This window comes from Schistocerca americana, chromosome 2, assembly GCF_021461395.2.
Source record: "Schistocerca americana isolate TAMUIC-IGC-003095 chromosome 2, iqSchAmer2.1, whole genome shotgun sequence".
Classification (NCBI taxonomy): domain Eukaryota; kingdom Metazoa; phylum Arthropoda; class Insecta; order Orthoptera; family Acrididae; genus Schistocerca; species Schistocerca americana.
Genome location: NC_060120.1, coordinates 25,737,851 through 25,760,750, shown reverse-complemented (window position 1 = coordinate 25,760,750; position 22,900 = coordinate 25,737,851).

Below are 22,900 nucleotides of genomic sequence, written 5' to 3'. Positions count from 1 at the left end.
GTCTCCTTTACAGATGAGATGAACCTCATCTTCCCAAAATTCTACCAATGAACCGAAGACGACTATCCGCCTTCCCCACAACTGCCATTACATGCTTGTCCCACTTCACATCACTCTGCAATGTTACGCCCAAATATTTAATCGACGTGACTGTGTCAAGCGCTACACTACTAACGGAGTATTCAAACATTACGGGATTCTTTTTCCTATCGATCTGCATTAATTTACATTTATCTATATTTAGAGTTAGCTGCCATTCTTTACACCACTCACAAATCCTGTCCAAGTCATCTTGTATCCTCCTACAGTCACTCAACGACGACACCTTACCGTACACCACAGTATCATCAGCAAACAGCCGCACATTGCTATCCACCCTATCCAAAAGATCATTTATGTAGGTAGAAAACAACAGCGGACCTACCACACTTCCCTGGGGCACTCCAGATGATACCCTCACCTCCGATGAACACTCACCATCGAGGACAACGTACTGGGTTCTATTACTTAAGAGGTCTTCGAGCCACTCACATACTTGGGAACCAATCCCATATGCTCGTACCTTAGTTAGGAGTCTGCAGTGAGGCACCGAGTCAAACGCTTTCCGGAAGTCAAGGAATATGGCATCCGTCTGATACCCTTCATCCATGGTTCGCAAGATATCATGTGCAGAAAGGGCGAGTTGCGTTTCGCAGGAGCGATGCTTTCTAAAGCCGTGCTGATGCATGGACAGCAACTTCTCTGTCTCAAGGAAATTCATTATATTCGAACTGAGAATATGTTCGAGAATCCTGCAACAAACCGATGTTAAGGATATTGGTCTGTAATTCTGAGGATCCGTCCTTCTGCCCTTCTTATATACAAGTGTCACCTGCGCTTTTTTCCAGTCGCTCGGGACTTTACGTTGGGCAAGAAATTCGCGATAAATGCAAGCTAAGTAAGGAGCCAATGCAGTAGAGTACTCTCTGTAAAACCGAATTGGAATCCCGTCAGGACCTGGCGATTTATTTATTTTCAACCCATTCAGCTGTTTCACAACCCCAGGGATGTCTATCACTTACTCGACAATAGATCTGTTCTCCATGACAATACATTAGACTCGTTGATTTGGCGCAATGTTATCTAAAATTAGCACTGCTGTTGGTAGATTTTTGTACTTTTTAGTCACAATTTAAATTTATAAAATTCGGACATAAACACAATGTGGCTCTGACCTTCCTATTACTAAAGAAATTAAATGTTTTATTGTAATAATGACATTGATCAGTTTTTATTTATTTTCAATTCATAAAAAATAATTAGTTCATAAAGCCTATCTCTGCAATTCATTTTAACTAAGTTTCGAATTTTGCACGTGACAATGAGCACGAGAAAGTCCAATGGAAATAAAATAATATTTTTCATTCATATCAATTTTTGTTTCAGTGGCCATCAGTTATACAAAAGTTGACGTAACACTTGCAATCGTATACCGAAAGTCTTGTCTAAATAAATGTTAATGCGTCAGGATTGGCCAGAAGGGTAAAGCAGTAGACACCGGTTGAGGTGAAGAATAAAACATAGTTTAAACTGTATGAAGTTTTAATGCCAAAAAGGAGGCAGGCCTGGAGAAGCCGCCGGTAGAAGATTTTATTTTTTTAACTCGTTCATATTGTTGGAAGAGTTAGAAAACCAAGTTTTTGCCAACAAAATTTCTCTTGCGAAAACTTTCTGCAGTCAAAAAACTTCGAAAATTTCGGACTTTTTTCAGTTTTTTCAAAATATCTCAGTTTCATTTGCTCCTATCGCTTTGACGTCTATTTTCTTTTTTAAAGAGCACAAAATTCTCTACAAATTTGATTCTTACTATTTTTTATACTCCCAGTATCTAAGGCGCAACAGCGCGTCAAAAAATACCAATTTTTTAAATTTCGAGCGAAGAATAGTTGGTGACAATTACCACGACGTAAAGTTCCGTAGAAAATATAAAGTTGTGACTCTCCTTTCTGCGTTCAATTCTGTAAAAGCTGGGAGCACTAAAATTACTCCTTTTGATCCTTTAACTCTTTTCCAAAGGATTTGTTTAATGAAACAAAGTGAAGAAGAGTTAAAAGCCTTTCTGAAATATGAACTTGCTCCTCACCCAATGTCCCTATTTTCAGAAAAAGGCATGCGAAAAGGAACAAAATCTTCATTCTACAATGCCTTCGTTCCCGTGGAAGATGTGAAGTCAGGTGGACCGAGTAAATTTTTTGTCATTGATGGAGGGTACCTTATCCACAAAGTGACTTGGACTCGAAATGTTTGCTTCAAGTTAATAGCCCAAAGCTATGTTTCTTACCTGCAACGTCATTTTGGATCTCAATTTGCTATTGTATTTTATGGGTATCCATGTGAGGGAGACAAATGTAGCACAAAGAGTGCTGAGAGGATTCGTAGGTCCAAACAACATTCTTCGGTTGACGTTGTGGTTGAATCAGAGATGGTGAACCAAGTCCCTCAGGACAAGTTCTTGTGCATCGAGCGAAACAAGATGCGTTTGATCACACTTCTTAAAATGGAATTTCTGGAGTGTAGCGTTGAAGTGCACCAGGCACAAGAAGATGCTGACGTTATAATTGTAACGTCTGTCATTTCAAGAACCAAAAAATTTTGGAAGTGTTGTCATTGTAGGAGAAGATGTTGACCTGCTTGTGCTCATGACCGGTTTGGGGCAAGTCACTGAGAACTTATTTTTCTTAAAGCCAGGAAGAGGAAATGCAGAAGACAAGTGATTTTCCACTGCATCTTACAAGTTTGACAGTGAATATATTCTGTTCACTCACGCCTTTAGCGTATGTGATACAACATCTGCTTTTTTTGGTCAATGAAAAATTAACTGTTGCAATATTGTTGCGAAAAATGAACACCTAACCTCAGCGCTTTGCTCGTTCAATAAATCACATGCTACCCGTGAAGAAATAATAACTGCAGGAGAACAGGTTACTATCGCATTGTATAGTGGAGGTGTCAGCAGTTCCCACACACTAGACCATTTGCAGTACCAGCTATCCATCAAGTCTGCCACAAAAAGCAAACTGAATCTTGCACGCTTGCCACCTACACAAGATGCTGCACAACATCATTCGTTGCGGACTTACCAACAAGTCCAAAGTGGGAAACGGGGAACCTCTTGAGAAATGGGGCTGGACTCACAGTGACCACGGTCCAATACCCGATATAATGAGCCAAGATCCAGCACCTGAAGCACTTCTTCACATTGTTTCATGCTCATGCAAGCTGAACTGTGGCGGAGGGTGCTCCTGCAGAAAAGTGGGTTTGAAATGTATTTCAATTTGCAAGAAATGTATTGGGGTCAACTGTGAAAACATGCCAAAATTTTTATATGAAGACAGTGAAAAAGATGTCATGAAGGATGTTGAGGAAACCGCTAACGAAACCAACGAACTTGCTGAGGCTGACTCGCTGTTTAAAGAAGAGGTCAATCTGGGATCAACTCTATGTACAGACCCTGAATCTGTAACTCAAGGTATTTCTTGTGACACTGAGGAGCCTGGCCCATCAAAACGTTGGAAGTGATGCTCATATCCGTCTCAAGTGCGCTTAATTGCAATATTACAAGTATTACACACCCAGAACTGTCAACATTTTTTAGTAACTGACAATGCATTTTAATTGTAATAAAGCTACTTATTTTTAATGTCAACTGTGTGGCTTTTATACACAAGAATACCTACCTAATTAGGTTGCCTATTGCAGCTAATAATAGTTCAGTTTCGTGAGAAAATTTATTTTGTGTGCGTGTGTATTTGTGTGTGTGTGTGTGTGTGTGTGTGTGTGTGTATTTATGTCTCTTAATGATTTATATTTATAGTTTTACAAATACCAGGGCTGAGGTGGCCCATAGTGAACTTCAGGCAGTGATGTAAGAATCACAATAGTTGGGTGCCCAGCAATCCTCATGTTGCATACAGAGAAATTAAATACCTGAAAGTGAGGTGGTAAATTCCAACTTATAACGTGATGTATAATGTATTTATACTACACAAACATAAACTGAAAAAATAGTGTTAATAAATAAGGTATCTTGCCACTATGCTCAAAATTTGAAAAATTGGTATTTTTTGAGGCGCTGTAGCGCCTTAGATATTGGGAGTAGAAAAAAATGGCAAGAATCAAATTTTTAGAGAGTTTTGTGCTCTTTAAAAAAGAAAACAGACGTTAAAGTGATAGGAGCAAATGAAACTGAGATATTTTGAAAAAACTGAAAAAAGTCCGAAATTTTCGAAGTTTTTTGACAGCAGAAAGTTTTCCCAGGCGAAATTTTGTTGGCAAAACTCGGTTTTCTAATCTTTCCAACCACATGAACGAGTTGAAAAAATAAACTCTTCTACCCCACCTTTTGCAAGGTATATCTACTATCTGACTGGACTATACCTCGTCAGCAACATATCGGCCCTCACTGTACGTAAACATTTAAAAGATAAAACAGTCTACTCTATGGTTAGTTAGCCGGGAATCCGCGAGGAACAAATTCCGTTCTTCGTATTTGTTATCTCTGACTACCACAAAAGCGAAAGTACTTCTCAGCCAAAAATAGATAGCCCCTTCCTCCGACGCTTACCGACAATTACCGAACTGAAATCGTAGCGCTAGCAACATATGCAGCCTAACAATGTGTGGTGCGGTATTATTTCAGCAGGTATTTCACAATAAAGTAGCCACACGTTTGAACATGAACACATATGCAAAGCTCGTTAACGAAATCAGGCGATCGTTATGGCGCTCTGAGCTCAAAGTGCATCTACAGTTCAGCGCAGGTGTGTTTCCGCCACTGATAATAGCCTGCCTCGCCGTATGTAGTATCTACTTTTCTCTGTTCCATACGTGTAGTACTGTGCCTCTAGTGCAGTTGTTTGTGCTACCTATTTACCTATAATTATGAGTGATTGCCAGGAAGACAGTGACCATTCGTGTACTCTTACTCCACCAAGAAAAATGCCCAAAAAAGCGGCTGGACAGGAAAAAAGAAAGGAAACATCATCGCCGCATAGCTCACAAAATTTTAGTCGTCGATGGTTAAAGGATCCGGGTTTTAAGGTCTGGCTTTTGCCAAACGCAAATGATTCAACTAAAGCTAAGTGTGCATTTTTCCCAGAAATATCGATGGTAGCTGCAATATCTGATTTGAAAACTTTTGCCACTACCAAAAAACATGTAAATAATAAACCTGGTTCTAGTGTAAAAACGCAAACATTGACATCGCTTGGATTCCAAAAAAGTGTAACTTCACAAAATAGAGAGAAAGCACGTACAGAAATTAAACTTGTTTCTTTTTCTGCACAGCAAAACACAGCATTTTCGGTTGCTGACTATCTGATACCTTTATTAAAAGAAGTTGTAACGGATTCCAAATTAATTGAGGAAATAGCTCTCAAACAAACTAACGTAACAGCAGTGGTAAAGAACGTTCTTGGAGAAGGTCATAAAGCAGAATTAGACCAAAACCTACAAAAAAATAAATTTTCGGTCGTGACGGACGAGAGAACCGACATTTCAACGGTCAAAACTGCTTGTGTTGTTGTACGCTATTTTGATCAAGAAGTTCAAAAAATATGTTGCACATTTTGGGAGTTGCACAAAGTTTTCAAGGAAAAAACCGATGCTGACGATATTCCTACAGCTAGTGGCGAGATCTCTTATCGATTCATTCACCAGCTATAGAGTCCTACTGAAAAATATTATAAGATTTGGCTCAGATGGATGTAACGTCATGATGGGTGAAAACTACTCCGTAAAAACTAGATTTTAGAGAAATCACAATACAACAGTGACATGTATTTGTCACTCAGCACATTTGTGTGCCAGCGAAGCATGTAACAATTACTTGAAAGTGTAGAGCAACTAGCTCGTGATATTTGTAACTTTTTTAAACACAGTGATAAACGGCAGTTTGATTTTCGTTAACATCCACTCATTTGTTGGCATTGTCAGTAGTGGTTGAAAGAATATTAGAGCAGTGGGAAGCCTTACGCCTATTTTTATCGATTTCAGGAGAAATCGTGCATCTAAAGCCAAAGCCGATGTGCGAAATCGGGCAGTATTTATTCCTGAAAAACTCAACAACCCATTCTACAAACATTTTTTTGTTTCCTTCAAGGGTTGTTCCCTTTGTTTAATAAATCCAATCTGGAATTTCAAATCGGGAAAGTAGTTATTCACAATCTACACGAGAAAATACGTGAACTCTACCAGGAAATCCTATTACGTTATTTACAACTCGAATCTGTCATGAGGACAAACCTAGGTGAAACAGACCCTGAAAGTCAGCGACATCAACTCCGTAACACTGAACTGTATCTTGGCGTCAAAGTCGAGCTCTTAAAACATCCAGGTGTGGTCAGACAGCCTGCAGATATTGAACAATTCCTCTCATGTTGCAAAAATTTCTACAAAGTTGTTGCCACAGAAATAAATAACGATACAACATGGACGACCCTGTCTTCTCAAAGTTACAAGTTTCCAAACCAGAATCAGCGCTCTCACAATTTCAGGAGCCGTTTCCCAACAGTCTCTTATTGAAGTGGTTCCGCTTATAAGTGCACCATATGATCACGCAAGAAAAAACAACAAATAATAGACGATCATTGGAGACGGCTGCCAAACGCACAAGCTCGGTATCCTGAAGGATTGAATAAAATTAGGGAGCCAGATAAGTTTTGGGATCTTTTACTGAAAACTGGAGCTATTTCTGAGCTGGCTATTTTTGCTCTAACTGCACTGTCCCTACTTCATACAAATGCTGACGGCGAGAGAGTTTTCAGTAAGGTTAATTTGATAAAAACAGGCATAAGAAACCGGCTAACAGTGGAAAGTGTGAACGGGACACTTCTTGGTGCAGGGAGCGTAAAAGGACAAACACGTACTGGAAATTGCGTCAATTTTAGAACCGACAAAAGACACATATAGCCGTGTGACTATGGAAAAACTATACAGCAACATAAATAAGAAAGATGTCATTGAACTTGCGGGTGTACCTCATATATTTGGAGTCATAAACTAAGACTAGAAAATACCACAAAAATTTCATAGTTGCGTGCAAATGTAGGTTAGAGGGCGCCACTGTTGAGTGATCTGTGGCGGTGTCCGCTAATGGCAGATGGAACGAAAAACGTTTCAACGGCAATAACATTTGCCAAAGCAACGAAGAGGTTTTTCCCGCCAGTGAGAGGGGAGTATATTCCAGTCAGCTAACAATACAGTTAACTAAACAGCTTTAAAGATCGTCTAAATAATATCATGTACCTATGTAATTTTTTAACTAATAAATTATCACCTAATTGTTACATCTCGTGGTGAAATTATTAAATTAATGTACATTCTCATTTAACCTCAATGTATAATGCGCTTTTGCGAATCCTTGTTACTTCCGAGAGTGAAATAAAATTACATCATAGTTTTTAATCGATGTTAAGCATTCACGCATTCCAGTACGTCTCATATCACCGCCTCATAGCCTCCCCTCCCCCGCCCCTCATCCCCGCGGCCCAAACAGCCGAGACAAGTAATGTCTTCAGAATGGCCCACTGTAACATTTTATTTGTTTACTTCAAAATTTTTAAATTAACAAATGCCTGCTAAATTCACACTCATTTAATATGGCTTATTTTTGGTTATATAACAATTTTTAATGCCTGATAAATGTACGAGGTTTGGAAGACAAAAGTATGAGATTTTTAGTTGTTTATGTACGAGGAAAAAACGTTCTATGGTTGACAGCCCTGATGAGTAAATGTTTTCAACTGCTGCCCATCGCAACGTTGCAATCAGGGATAAATTCCAGTGTCCGATGCCACCGGTCGGCTTTGACCAATGACGTCATACGTAAGGCAAAGATGCTGTAATGGACAATCTATGAATGGAACGGATCATACTCTTAAACAAACGAATGTAGCATGCCATAAAATAATACATTTAACGTGACTATTATTTATGCGCGAATTTCATTTTAAGTAGTTGAAGATGACTGAAATAAATAAGAACACGAAAGCAATTACGAGTGCATATATTATATTTTCCACACGTACTGCAAAATCGATCCAAATAATGAACCGTCGAGTAGTTGGAGTCGGTAACTAGAAGCAACCTATGTAGGAGGTCATTTCTAGCTACCGATTTAATTATTACTGTTTGTTGCGCAAAAATCTAATAACATATGAGAAACGTGCTTAAAACACGATCTTGTCAGTAAACTACAGACTACGACTAGACTTTCAAAAAATGAAAATCTTTACACAAATTACTGCACTCGCAAAGAAATAAAACGCAAAAATGACCAAAATTTGCAACCGATAACTATACTACACAAAAGTCACACCAGCTACAGTAGCTCCAAATAACACTCAGTAAAATCGATAACCAGGAGCGACAGTAAAAATAAGAGAAGTGTAGCAGAAACATCGAAAAGGAAAACATACAAGTGGCTACATAAAAAGAAACTTACCGCATATGAACTTCCAAATGAGTCAAAGATCGAGGCAGACAAGAACGAAATGAGGACATAACAAGAAATAATAATGTTAGGAGGTCAAGCTGCAACAAAAGAAGCAAAATCCAGAATAACTAATGAAAAAAATAATAAAAAACAAAAACTGCCAGGCACGAATGAGGTACCACCCAAATCAGTTTTTCCCTACCACCCACCCTCAATCAGAAGCAAAATTTTAAAACAGTAAAAAAAAAAAAAAATGAAACCACGAGTCAATAACATAAACCCTCCGGCGAAGACACAGTAATACCCCTCGGCCCACCACTGTAACCAGAAAATATTAAAACGACGGAAAAACCTCCCTCCAGAGAAACCGAAATAGTAGCGCTGGCACAATGCAGTAACCTAAAAAAACGCAACGTAAAACAAGGAAAAAAGTATCAGACGCTCCAACACCTAACTAACAAAACGAGGCTTGTACATTTTGCTGACTAATTTCATAAATTTCATAAATGCAAGAAATAAACAATAACCTTTAGGAATACTCTTCCTCCAACAGTATTCATCTAAATGGTCTTGCAACACAAAAATCCTTCTCTATCCCCGCCAGACTACAGATTTCACAGCCCCCCATACCCCTCGATAGTATTAGTGTGTGTGTGTGTGTGTGTGTGTGTGTGTGTGTGTGTGTGTGTAATCTTATGGGACTGAACAGCGAAGGTCATCAGTCCCTAAGCTACACTACTTAACCTAAATTATCCTAAGGACAAACACACACACCCATCGAAGCTCCGCCGGGACCAGCCGCACAGCCCTTGACTGCAACGCCTAAGACCGCTCGGCTAATCCCGCGCGGCGACAGTATTAGTACATGCCCCTGTCTTATAATCTTTAAACTGAATATTGTGATTCACGACCAAATGATGATAACCCCTTTCACCCACCCCTTGTATGAAGCAAACCCATCCGACATGACTACAGAACTTTCTTCCATATATTCTTCAATTAAAGATGTCAAGACTTCCTTTGTCCGATTTGGTACAACCCTAAATACAACATCAGCACAATCTCCTCCAGAAACTACTACTTCAAAAACCCAAAGCCCAACAACCTGGGCCCCCTTTCGCACTTTCTCTTCCCAAAGTAAGTTTTCCGCAGACTTCTCTACAAAACGAGAACCAGTCGACTACTGTGCCAGACGAAACCCCTGATTCGTGCATGACAGAATTGCAAGAATATTGATAGCAAAAATAGTAGGTTACCATGACAATTACTTCTAAATTCAGCCTCGATCTTTCGAACCGCGTCCCCCTGCGTGTGGATCTCCGTATGTTATTTTTTCTGCACCTCCACGTGAATTCGTCGGAAGTTCGTGATGACATAACCTTCGTCAAAACCGTATAATTTCCAGAATTGCACTTGCAAAATTCAGCAATGACGCCCAATGATTGCAAAAATTTTATAGTTGATTTACGGTCACTCATTTTTCTGAAGCAGAATTTTAGCAGTAAAAACAACTGACTCATTCATAACGAACAGCGTCAGAAATCAAGACCTTATAAATCACGACTACTTTCATTAACAAAAGATGCTGAAAACAAATTACTAAATGAAAACAAAACAATCAACATCGAATTTTTAATATACGCGAGTGACGAGGAAATCCAGAGAAACTTCATCGACAGCAATCTGCGGTACAAACAAAATAACATCACAAATTACGTCATTGGTCAAAGACGACGGGTGGTATCTGACACTAGAATTGACCCGCAATCAGTTGCAGTGTAGCTGCTCCTTGAAATTGTGCCCATTATTAATTAACCATGGACCTTGCCGTTGGTGGGGAGGCTTGCGTGCCTCAACGATACAGATAGCCGTAGCGTAGGTGCAACCACAACGGAGGGGTATCTGTTGAGAGGCCAGACAAACGTGTGGTTCCTGAAGAGGGGCAGCAGCCTTTTAAGTAGTTGCAGGGGCGACAGTCTGGATGATTGACTGATCTGGCCTTGTAACAGTAACCAAAATAGCCTTGCTGTGCTGGTATTGCGAGCGGCTGAAAGCAAGGGGAAACTACGGCCGTAATTTTTCCCGAGGGCATGCAGCATTACTGTATGGTTCAATGATGATGGCGTCCTCTTGGGTAAAATATTCCGGAGATAAAATAGTCCCCCATTCGGATCTCCGGGCGGGGACTACTCAAGAGGACGTCGTTATCAGGAGAAAGGAAACTGGCGTTCTACGGATCGGAGCGTGGAATGTCAGATCCCCTAATCGGGCAGGTAGGTTAGAAAATTTAAAAAGGGAAATGGATAGGTTAAAGTCAGATATAGTGGGGATTAGTGAAGTTCGGTGGCAGGAGGAACAAGACTTTTGGTCAGACGAATACAGGGTTATAAATACAAAATCAAATAGAGGTAATGCAGGAGTAGGTTTAATAATGAATAAAAAAATAGGAGTGCGGGTTGGCTACTACAAACAGCATAGTGAACGCATTATTGTGGCCAAGATAGACACGAAGCCCACGCCTACTACAGTAGTACAAGTTTATATGCCGACTAGCTCTGCAGATGACGAAGAAATTGAATAAATGCATGACGAAATAAAAGAAATTATTCAGATAGTGAAGGGAGACGAAAATTTAATAGTCATGGACTTGGAACAGCAGTTGAACGGAATGGACCGTGTCTTGAAAGGACGATATAAGATGAACATCAACAGAAGCAATACGAGGATAATGGAATGTAGTCGAATTAAGTCGGGCGATGCTGAGGGAATTAGATTAGGAAATGAGACACTTAAAGCAGTAAAAGAGTTTTGCTATTTGGGGAGCAAAATAACTGATGACGGTCGTAGTAGAGACGATATAAAATGTAGACTGGCAATGGCAAGGAAAGTGTTTCTGAAGAAGAGAAATTTGTTAACATCGAGTATAGATTTAAGTGTCAGGAAATCGTTTCTGAAAGTATTTGTATGGAGTGTAGCCATGTATGGAAGTGAAACATGGACGATAAATAGTTTGGACAACAATAGAATAGAAGCTTTCGAAATATGGTGCTACAGAAGAATGCTGAAGATTAGATGGGTAAATCACATAACTAATGAAGAGGTATTGAATAGGACTGGGGAGAAGAGAAGTTTGTGGCACAACTTGACTAGAAGACGGGATCGGTTGGTAGGACATGTTCTGAGGCATCAAGGGATCACCAATTTAATACTGGAGGGCAGCGTGGAGGGTAAAAATCGTAGAGGGAGACCAAGAGATGAATACACTAAGCAGATTCAAAAGGACGTAGGTTGCAGTATGTATTGGGAGATGAAGAAGCTTGCACAGGATAGAGTAGCACGGAGATCTGTATCAAACCAGTCTCAGGACTGAACACCACAACAACAACATTAATTAATAAAAGATTTAGCGATGAATGATACTGAAGATATTTCATCACGTACGTGGGTCGCCCATTGTCATATTCACCAGTACCAGCGCAAACGCAAATTATAGTTACACTACCATTTAATATACGTGTACTATTTTAAATCTCTGCTGCGGACTTGTACCGTCACGCTCAAAATAAAATCCCAGGTAGGTGCCGGCCGATATTAAGTCCTGTACAAAACTGCCGTCTTTTAATCACGGATGAGGAGGAACAACAGTGTTTTTATTATGTTACGTACAATAACACAGGAATATTTATCCTGACAGCAGAAAGCCAACTAGGAAAAGAAAATTTAAATAATTGTGTTTATAACACGTTAAACAATAAAATCATATAAAAATGGATATATATTGGTGTTTCCCTTATCAAATAAACATTAAATTTTAGAATCCTTTAAACTCAGTACAAATTGGCAGCGAGTCAGCACGTGTTACCAGAATTAAGTTCCAATAATATGTATTATGTGAGTTATTAAGGTCAAGCAGCAAAAAATTAGAGTGTGAAATGCTGTCTTCGTGAAAATAGGCCACTTATGTTTTGCGACACCTTAACGGCAACACCAAGCAAAGAAAAAGGTCCCTCAAACATAATACAGAAGTCTGGACCACAAACTAAACCAAAGACCGCACTGCGCCGCTCGTTTCGACCAAGGAGAGCGAAAGAGATTTATGTGTATTTTCGGTCGGCTCGTGGTGGGTGGGTTGATCCACTAGTGAGTATCATCTGGTCCTATTGCCTACAGGCGCATTAGGGAGTGAATCACATTATTCCATCAAAACAAAAATAAGCTCATAACACCAGCAATCCAGTTACCATTAATACAGATGTATTTCTTATTTTAATGGCATACAAAACAATACGAAAACCCACAGACTTAACTCAGTATAAATAAAAACACAAACCAGTGGCCAGTAGTAGAGGGGAAACCTTTGTACCACCCCACATTCCATTGTTTCCAGATGTATCCAAGATGGCGGCGATGACGTCAGCCAAGATGGCAGCATACAGACTCGGCAAAAGTGCATGATGTCATCCAAGATGGCGGCCATGACGTCATCCAAGATGGCGGATTTTGCCAGGAAGATAGGTCAATTGGGCTACCTCCAGTAACCTAACCCCCCTCCCTTCCACTCCCTCATAAAATGGAGGGGAAGTTCAAATTCCAACAGGATAACGCATCACACCACAGTTACCTCTACTAACCTAAGTAAATGGTGGGAACATAGGTCACTTGGACTACCTCCTCTAACCTCAGTCACCCGACCGCCACCTCTTCCTAGGAACTAGCGCGATGTTTGAATTTTGGCAGTAAAGAAACGTCACTTGGCTTATCTCTACTAACCTAAGAAAATGGCCTGAAAGAAAGGGCAGTTGGGCTACCTGCACCAACCTAAGTCACCCGACCGCCACCTCTTCCTAGGGATTGGCGGAAGGAGGGCTCAACCTGTGCTTGACATAAGTCTTTATTATTTTGCATGCATTATTTTGTTTAAACAATTAGAGGCATTACCACCATCCAGTGTGGTCGCCAAGGGGTCCGGACTCCAACTGACCTAGTGCACAGCACCACCACTAGAGGGCACTGTCATCCCTCCTGTGATGTAATCCGAGTTGGTGGGGGGGGGGGGGGGGATGGTGAGAAACAATGTGGTCGCCATGGGGGCCAAAATCCAACTGACCTAGTACACAGTACCACTACCAGAGGGCGCTCTCATCCGTGACGTAATCCAAGTGGCTGCCATGACGTCAGCTGATGATGCAAATACCATTATCCAAGATGGCGGGAAACAGTGTGTTCACCACGAGGTCTGGGTCTAGTATGCAGTACCACCACCAGAGAGCGCTGTCGTCAGTTCCATGACGTAATCCAAGATGGCGGTCTGGGTTAGGGGAAAATGGCGGGAAAAGGACTCTGCCTGTGCTGGACATAAGTCTTTATTTTGCAGGCAGTGTCTCCACCACAAGATCTAGAGTCCAACTGACCTAATACTCAGTACTGCCACCAGAGGGTGCTGTTATCCCTCCTGTGATGTAATCCAAACTGTTGGTCTCGAGGGGCAAAATGTCGTGAAAATGACTCAGCCGCTCTGCGCTGCTGTGGAGAAATGTGTGGAAATGTGTGTGAAATCTTATGGGACTTAACTGCTAAGGTCATCAGTCCCTAAGCTTACACACTACTTAGCCTAAATTATCCTAAGGACAAACACACACACCCATGCCCGAGGGAGGAATCGAACCTCCGCTGGGATCAGCCGCACAGTCCATGACTGCAGCGCCTTAGACTGCTTGTGCTGGGTAGAGTAAGGAAGGAGTGGACTTTAGTTATTTTGGATCAATTTATTTAGGGATAGAGAATATTTATGACACCGATACAGACCACATGCTCTGACATGCTTGTGCTCACGCCACACAGACCACAGACCTGTAAACTACTCCTAAATAATGCTCTGCAGACACGGAAACAGCTCCTATATTACCGAAATAATTTCAGTACAGACATGCAATCTCCTCATAAATAATGCAGTACACAGATGTGCAGACACGAAATTAACTTGTAAACTGTCCAAATAGCACATAGCACAGCCTATATACCTGCTTGCAGAATAATGCAACAGACACACAATCAACACGCACAAGCACCATCTGCCACCCCATGTCCAGTATACTGTACAGGAGGTTACCTGCAAAGCCCCAAAGAGATACAGCCGTCAGCTGTCAAACCACGCACAGGTGCCTGTTCAGGTCCCGCAAACATGAGGCGGCGACATCCCTGTCATACTTGGTACCTGAGAAATTCGTCTCGGAATATGTGTTCACCTAGGCACCATTGCTGATGTGACTGGGTGGGAGCGAAGACATACACTCCTGGAAATGGAAAAAAGAACACATTGACACCGGTGTGTCAGACCCACCATACTTGCTCCGGACACTGCGAGAGGGCTGTACAAGCAATGATCACACGCACGGCACAGCGGACACACCAGGAACCGCGGTGTTGGCCGTCGAATGGCGCTAGCTGCGCAGCATTTGTGCACCGCCGCCGTCAGTGTCAGCCAGTTTGCCGTGGCATACGGAGCTCCATCGCAGTCTTTAACACTGGTAGCATGCCGCGACAGCGAGGACGTGAACCGTATGTGCAGTTGACGGACTTTGAGCGAGGGCGTATAGTGGGCATGCGGGTGGCTGGGTGGACGTACCGCCGAATTGCTCAACACGTGGGGCGTGAGGTGTCCACAGTACATCGATGTTGTCGCCAGTGGTCGGCGGAAGGTGCACGTGCCCGTCGATCTGGGACCGGACCGCAGCGACGCACGGATGCACGCCAAGACCGTAGGATCCTATGCAGTGCCGTAGGGGACCGCACCGCCACTTCCCAGCAAATTAGGGACACTGTTGCTCCTGGGGTATCGGCGAGGACCATTCGCAACCGTCTCCATGAAGCTGGGCTAAGGTCCCGCACACCGTTAGACCGTCTTCCGCTCACGCCCCAACATCATGCAGCCCGCCTCCAGTGGTGTCGCGAAAGGCGTGAATGGAGGGACGAATGGAGACATGTCGTCTTCAGCGATGAGAGTCGCTTCTGCCTTGGTGCCAATGATGGTCGTATGCGTGTTTGGCGCCGTGCAGGTGAGCGCCACAATCAGGACTGCATACGACCGAGGCACACAGGGCCAACACCCGGCATCATGGTGTGGGGAGCGATCTCCTACACTGGCCGTACACCACTGGTGATCGTCGAGGGGACACTGAATAGTGCACGGTACATCCAAACCGTCATCGAACCCATCGTTCTACCATTCCTAGACCGGCAAGGGAACTTGCTGTTCCAACAGGACAATGCACGTCCGCATGTATCCCGTGCCACCCAACGTGCTCTAGAAGGCATGTATCCCGTGCCACCCAACGTGCTCTAGAAGGTGTAAGTCAACTACCCTGGCCAGCAAGATCTCCAGATCTGTCCCCCATTGAGCATGTTTGGGACTGGATGAAGCGTCGTCTCACGCGGTCTGCACGTCCAGCACGAACGCTGGTCCAACTGAGGCGCCAGGTGGAAATGGCATGGCAAGCCGTTCCACAGGACTACATCCAGCATCTCTACGATCGTCTCCATGGGAGAATAGCAGCCTGCATTGCTGCGAAAGGTGGATATACACTGTACTAGTGCCGACATTGTGCATGCTCTGTTGCCTGTGTCTATGTGCCTGTGGTTCTGCCAGTGTGATCATGTGATGTATCGGAGCCCAGGAATGTGTCAATAAAGTTTCCCCTTCCTGGGACAATGAATTCATGGTGTTCTTATTTCAATTTCCAGGAGTGTAGTTGCAGAGCGCCAGCCACCACCAGACGCAAACCAGTGTGACCCATCACTCTCACACCGCTGCTGCATACAGCGACCTGGCGAAAGTTGTTTCTATTTTCGAGTATACAGTTAGAGTTCTTCGAGTGTTATACTAATGTGACAGAACTCAAAAACACTCTCAACCCGGTCCCATATACGAGACACCTCTGGGCAGCACATGTGTTTTACCATTGCTGATGTGATACCTGGGGATACTGATGTCACCGAATAGCACAGGGCACATTGTTTCAAGTGCGACATGAGAGACATGTCTAACTGTGGTTAACTGCCCTACATGACTGACGCAACGCCGCGAAGTGTGCACGTGTATCTACAAACCGTCGCAAGCACATCTTATACTGATATCACATTACTATCTAAAAAATAAGAACCGAGTCGACCTCTCGGAAATTGTATAGTGTCCCAGAAATAGTTAACACTCCCTTTCTTGATGTCTCGACTTATATGCATGGAAATTCTTGCCCTAACAGAACCTGTTTACGAAAATAACGCAGAATAACATCGAATGCAGTCTTCCTTGACAGCCTAACGTGGCACTCTGTCCATCACATCTTACCCTTCCTGCTTTCAGCACACACAAACGTTCTCACCGCTAAGCAGAGACTCTTATATCCCAGCACAAAGGATGTGAATGAATCGAGCATTATAGTTGGCTCTTATCGAATTTACCCTCTGAATTACTGATGCTGCAGGTGTGGAAGCACCATACACTTCCTTTTTCCTTCTGCAGACCAGACTTTCAGGGGATATTTTACGCAGTTAGGCATATTGCATCGACAATTAAAACCTGCAAAGTGCCCCAACATATCGTCAAACATGGAAAGACTCTTACTCAATTACACTGCTCCCCCACTGAGGACAGGAGCTTGAATATTAGAGCGTGAAACTGAACTCCAACCCAGCAATATATCACCGCGTACCATTTCAGTGTAGTAAACATACAAAATCGCCCCTTTTACATCATTCATACATATACCGTGAAGACAGAGAGCACTGTATATACTCCTCCCAGCACTAGGTGTCCCCCTGTGAGATCAGCGGTCATCCATGGCCGCCAGGTGACCAGAGTGCCCTCAGTGGATCAGAGTCACTCTCAGAACTGTTCTACAAATTCAGGCTCGTTCCCATCGACACAAACGCGATACTGTTTCTGGTCCGGAATTGCTCGCTTGCTTGCTTTTTTCTACACGAATCTCCAGACTCTGTATTTTCGCTTGGTCTGCATGCAGCAGTAGCCTACCGATCGCTCGCGCAACATAATTCCAAAGATATAGACCAGAAAATTTCTCAGGTACCAAGTATGATAGGGATGTCACCACCTCATGCTTGCAGGATCCATACGGGCACCTGTGTGTGGTTTGACAGCTGATGGCTGTGTCACTTCGTGGGGCTGCAAGTAGCCTCCTGTGTGGTCTACTGGACGGTGCTTATGCATGTTGATTGTGTGTCTGTTGCATTATTCTACGAGCAGGTCTGTAGGCTGTGCTATGTGTTATTTGGACAGTTCATCAGTTGATTTTGTGTCTGCACATCTGTGTACTGCATTATTTAGGACATTGCATATCTGTACTGAAATTATTTCGGTAATTTAGGAGTTGTTTGCGTGTCTGCAGAGCGTTATTTAGGAGTAGTTTACAGGTCTGTGGGCTGTGTGGCGTGAGCCCAAGCATGTCAGAGCATGTGTTCCATATCAGTGTGATAAATATACTCCATCCCTAAATAAAATGTTCCAAAATAAATAAAGTCCACTCCTTCCTTACTCTCTCCAGCAGCCCAGAACAGGCTGAGTCATTTTCGCGCTATTTTTCCCCTCCAGACCACCATCTTGGACTACATCACAAGAGGGCTGACAGTACCCTCTGGTCGTAGTACTGTGTACTAGGTCAGTTGGACTCTAGACCTCATGGTGGAGACACTGCCTGCCAAATAAAGATGGGCAGAGTCCTTTTCTCGCCATTTTCCCCTAGTTCAGACCGCCATCTTGGATTACACCATAGAACTGATGACAGCACTCTCTGGTGGTGGTACTGTGTACTAGACCCAGACCTCATGGCGAACATACTGTTTCCCACCATCTTGGATAACGGTATTTGTGTGCTATTTCTTCACATGGGCATTCTTCAAAAACAGTTGCTAAAAAAATTAACAAAAATCTGTATGACAAGATTGTTGTTAGCCATGGGCGGAGGCATGTTTGGAGAAATTCTGATGTAATTGGCGCTCGGTCCTACCAACAGAAACTGAAACGTTTAACAACATGCAATTTTGACACTACAATTGCTAGGTCGCTGGAGCTCTTAAAAAATAAAAAAGGGGAAGGGGAGGGAAAGTCGACATGAAATGCTTTGGACAAATCCGGTATGTGACGAAATCGAACGATGGGCCCATCTGACACCTTTTATTGTGCTACTTACATGCAGTTACCATTGCTAACAAAATGGTTATCACCAAGCTTCAACGTGTGTCGTTTTCCTTTCAGTCCTTGCTCTAAGGTGTATAAGCGGGCTGCTAACTAGTTCATGTACAGAATATCTAATAATAAATAACTCAATACTTAAATATAATGCTCTAAAACCGCTGGTACATTTAAAGTGTGCAGCCGATAATTTTCACTGTGTTGAATTTCGTTGAGTGTTCCAGTGGTTAGTTGATTTTTTTGTTTTAGATAAGAAATTGTGTGAAGCTTTGGTGGTATTGGTATTAGTTGTGGTTTAGAAGTATTAATAAAAGTTGTTGCTTTCTTAGTAAATTGCACTAATGTAATGCAGACATTTAGTTTTTGCAGCAGCTATTAAAATTTTACCATTAGTGAGAAGTCTGGGCTTTGTCGTTGATTTGTGAGTAGTGGGTTACGGTGTGAGATTTGTTCAAAGTATTTTCATTGGGGGGAAAGCAGTGGGGAAACCAGTGGGCATTCTAGCGAGCTTCTCTCCTGGAAATGCAGAATTTGTATCAGAAATAAGTTGATACAGGAGGAGGAGCATAAGATCTGTGCCGCTCAGGTGCAGTTACAAGACGCACAGGAGGAAGGAGATAGATTAAGGAGGGTGGAGGCCGCTGGGGAATGGGAACTGGCAGTTGGTAAGAGGGCAGCTGGGAGGAGGAGATATTTAGACAGTTGTACTTTGCGTATAATCAATAGATTTGGACAATTGTCAGAGTTGAGTGGAGAGGAGCATCTTGTAGCTGTAGGTGTGGGAAACATGCAGCAGTCCTCATCAGTTAAGGAACCTGTCAGTTGGAAATTTTAACAGAAAGAATAAGGTTCTGGTTCAAATGGTTCAAATAGCTCTGAGCACTATGGGACTTAACACCTTAGGTCATCAGTCCCCTAGAACTTAGAACTACTCAAACCTAACTAACCTAAGGACATCACACACATCCATGCCAGAGGCAGGATTCGAACCTGCGACTGTACCAGTCCCGCGGTTCCGGACTGCAGCGCCTGGAACCGCAAGACCACCGCGGCCGGCTAATAAGGTTCTGCTGCTAGGTAGTTCGCATGGCAGAAGTGTGGGCCAGCAGTTGCAGTAAGTGTTGGGGAGTGAGTACCAGGCCTCCAGCATTTGTGAAGCTAGTGCAGGATTGGCTCAGATGAATGTTAACGTGGGGGAGTTATGTAGGCATTTTACGAAAGAGGATCAGGTAGTGTTTGTAGGTGGACCAGGGAGTAATCTTGATAGGGATGGGAGTACGATATAGGTGGTGATCTGGTAAAGATACCTACTCAAACTGGTGGCACTAACGTGCACTTCGTGCAGCTGTTTCAGCTTCATGATTGGCCTCATGTCAGTGCCCCTGTAAGACTTGTTAACAAGGGGCTGGATAATGCACTGATGGTGGAGGTCGTGGCTCACATTCCAGTGGTGCCAGTTGGGTCCATCAGTAGATCGGGTTTCACTAGACATGGCCTGCACGTCAATCTGTGTGGAAAGGGGAGGCTGGCAAAGCTTATAGGTGACAGTGTAGTGGTCAGTGCTGGAATCACTCATGGAAAAATTACTGTAGTAGCTAGTGTTAAAGCTGCGCCTTTCTTAGACTGAAGTCAGTTGAAAGGTATTCTTGCTTAAGGATGCAGGTTACATATAAATGGTGTATAACTGATGATAGTCGAAGTACAGAGGATATAAAATGTAGACTGGCAATGGCAAGGAAAGCGTTTCTGAAGAAGAGAAATTTGTTAACATCAAGTATAGATTTAAGTGTCAGGAAGTCGTTTCTGAAAATATTTGTATGGAGTGTAGCCATGTATGGAAGTGAAACATGGACGATAACTAGTTTGGACTAGAAGAGAACAGAAGCTTTCGAAATGTGGTGCTACAGAAGAATGCTGAAGATTAGATGGGTAGATCATATTCCTAATGAGGAGGTATTGAATAGGATTGGGGAGAAGAGAAGTTTGTGGCACAGCTTGACTAGAAGAAGGGATCGGTTGGTAGGACATGTTCTGAGGCATCAAGGGATCACCAGTTTAGTATTGGAGGGCAGCGTGGGGGGTAAAAATCGTAGAGGGAGACCAAGAGATGAATACACTAAGCAGATTCAGAAGGATGTAGGTTGCAGTAGGTAGTAGGAGATGAAGAAGCTTGCACAGAATAGAGTAGCATGGAGAGCTGCATCAAACCAGTCTCAGGACTGAAGACGACAACAACATAAATGGTGTTGAGACTGCAACCTATATCTGACCTATTATCTACACATAATGATAGCACAACTGTGACTAAGTAATTTAATTGCGTAACTTTTCATTATCTTCAAATCTTGGTGATCGCGTACAGTAACTGTTCACATTATAGTTGTCCACTTTCCTCTATTCGTGATTGCACTTAATGTCTGGACATGATGCAAATGTTGACTCAATAGGTAGTTGTTTGCCGAAACTAACAAACTTACAAGTAGTCAGAATTTTTTCTTCGCTGACTAAGCAAAATAGTATGAAGAATCATAATTTAGTATTATTTATTTATTTAATCGTATGGCTAGGGCCCCCCGTCGTGCAGGCCGCTCGCCGGGTGCCGGTCCTTCAATTTGGTGCCACTTCGGCGACCTGCAGTCGATGAGGATGATAGGATGATGATGAGGACAGGCACAACACCCAGTCCCTGGGCGGAGAAAATTCCCCGACCCAGCCGGAAATCGAACCCCGGCCCAGCTCGCCCTATTTGCCCAAGAAATTCACAGTGCCGTAGACACTGGCGAGCAGATTGATGCCGTATTCCTGGACTTCAGGAAGGCATTTGATACGGTTCCGCACTTACGTTTAGTGAAAAAAATACGAGCTTACGGAATATCGGACCAGGTTTGTGATTGGATTCAGGATTTCCTAGAAGAAAGAACACAACATGTCATTCTTAACGGTTCAAAATCTGCAGATGTAGAGGTAATTTCGGGAGTACCGCAGGGAAGCGTGATAGGACCTTTATTGTTTACAATATACATAAATGACTTAGTTGACAACATCGGTAGCTCCGTGAGGCTATTTGCAGATGACACGGTTGTCTACAAGAAAGTAGCAACATCAGAAGACTCGTACGTACTCCAGGAGGACCTGCAGAGGATTAATGCATGGTGCGACAGCTGGCAGCTTTCCCTAAACGTAGATAAATGTAATATAATGCGCATACATAGGGGCAGAAATCCATTCCAGTACGATTATGCCATAGGTGGTAAATCATTGGAAACGGTAACGACCGTAAAATACTTAGGAGTTACTATCCGGAGCGATCTGAAGTGGAATGATCACATAAAACAAATAGTGGGAAAAGCAGGCGCCAGGTTGAGATTCATAGGAAGAATTCTAAGAAAATGTGACTCATCGACGAAAGAAGTAGCTTACAAAACGCTTGTTCGTCCGATTCTTGAGTATTGCTCATCAGTATGGGACCCTTACCAGGTTGGATTAATAGAAGAGATAGACATGATCCAGCGAAAAGCAGCGCGATTCGTCATGGGGACATTTAGTCAGCGCGAGAGCGTTACGGAGATGCTGAACAAGCTCCAGTGGCGGACACTTCAAGAAAGGCGTTACGCAATACGGAGAGGTTTATTATCGAAATTACGAGAGAGCACATTCCGGGAAGAGATGGGCAACATATTACTACCGCCCACATATATCTCGCGTAATGATCACAACGAAAAGATCCGAGAAATTAGAGCAAATACGGAGACTTACAAGCAGTCGTTCTTCCCCCGCACAATTCGTGAATGGAACAGGGAAGGGGGGATCAGATAGTGGTACAATAAGTACCCTCCGCCACACACCGTAAGGTGGCTCGCGGAGTATAGATGTAGATGTATATGTAGATTGACAATCCGTCACGCTGACCATTCAGCTACCGGGGACGGATTATTAAGATCCGCCAATAAATCTGCAGTAAGAGACTAAATTTAAGACGTGAGAAACGAGAAAAATAGTTGTTTAAATCCCAATGGTAATCTTTCCCTCCCCCTCTTCCTCCACTTCAATCAAGCAACTGTAGCCTTTGGTTCATGCTTAGTCTACTAAATCTTGACACTGTTCTTTCATAACGTCCAGACAAATCCTGCATCATTACATTTCTATAGTATGGAATGAAACAACAGGGCGGATAACATGTATACTGTGTAGCCTTTTTTCACTATTTCAGTAGGGAAGTTTTC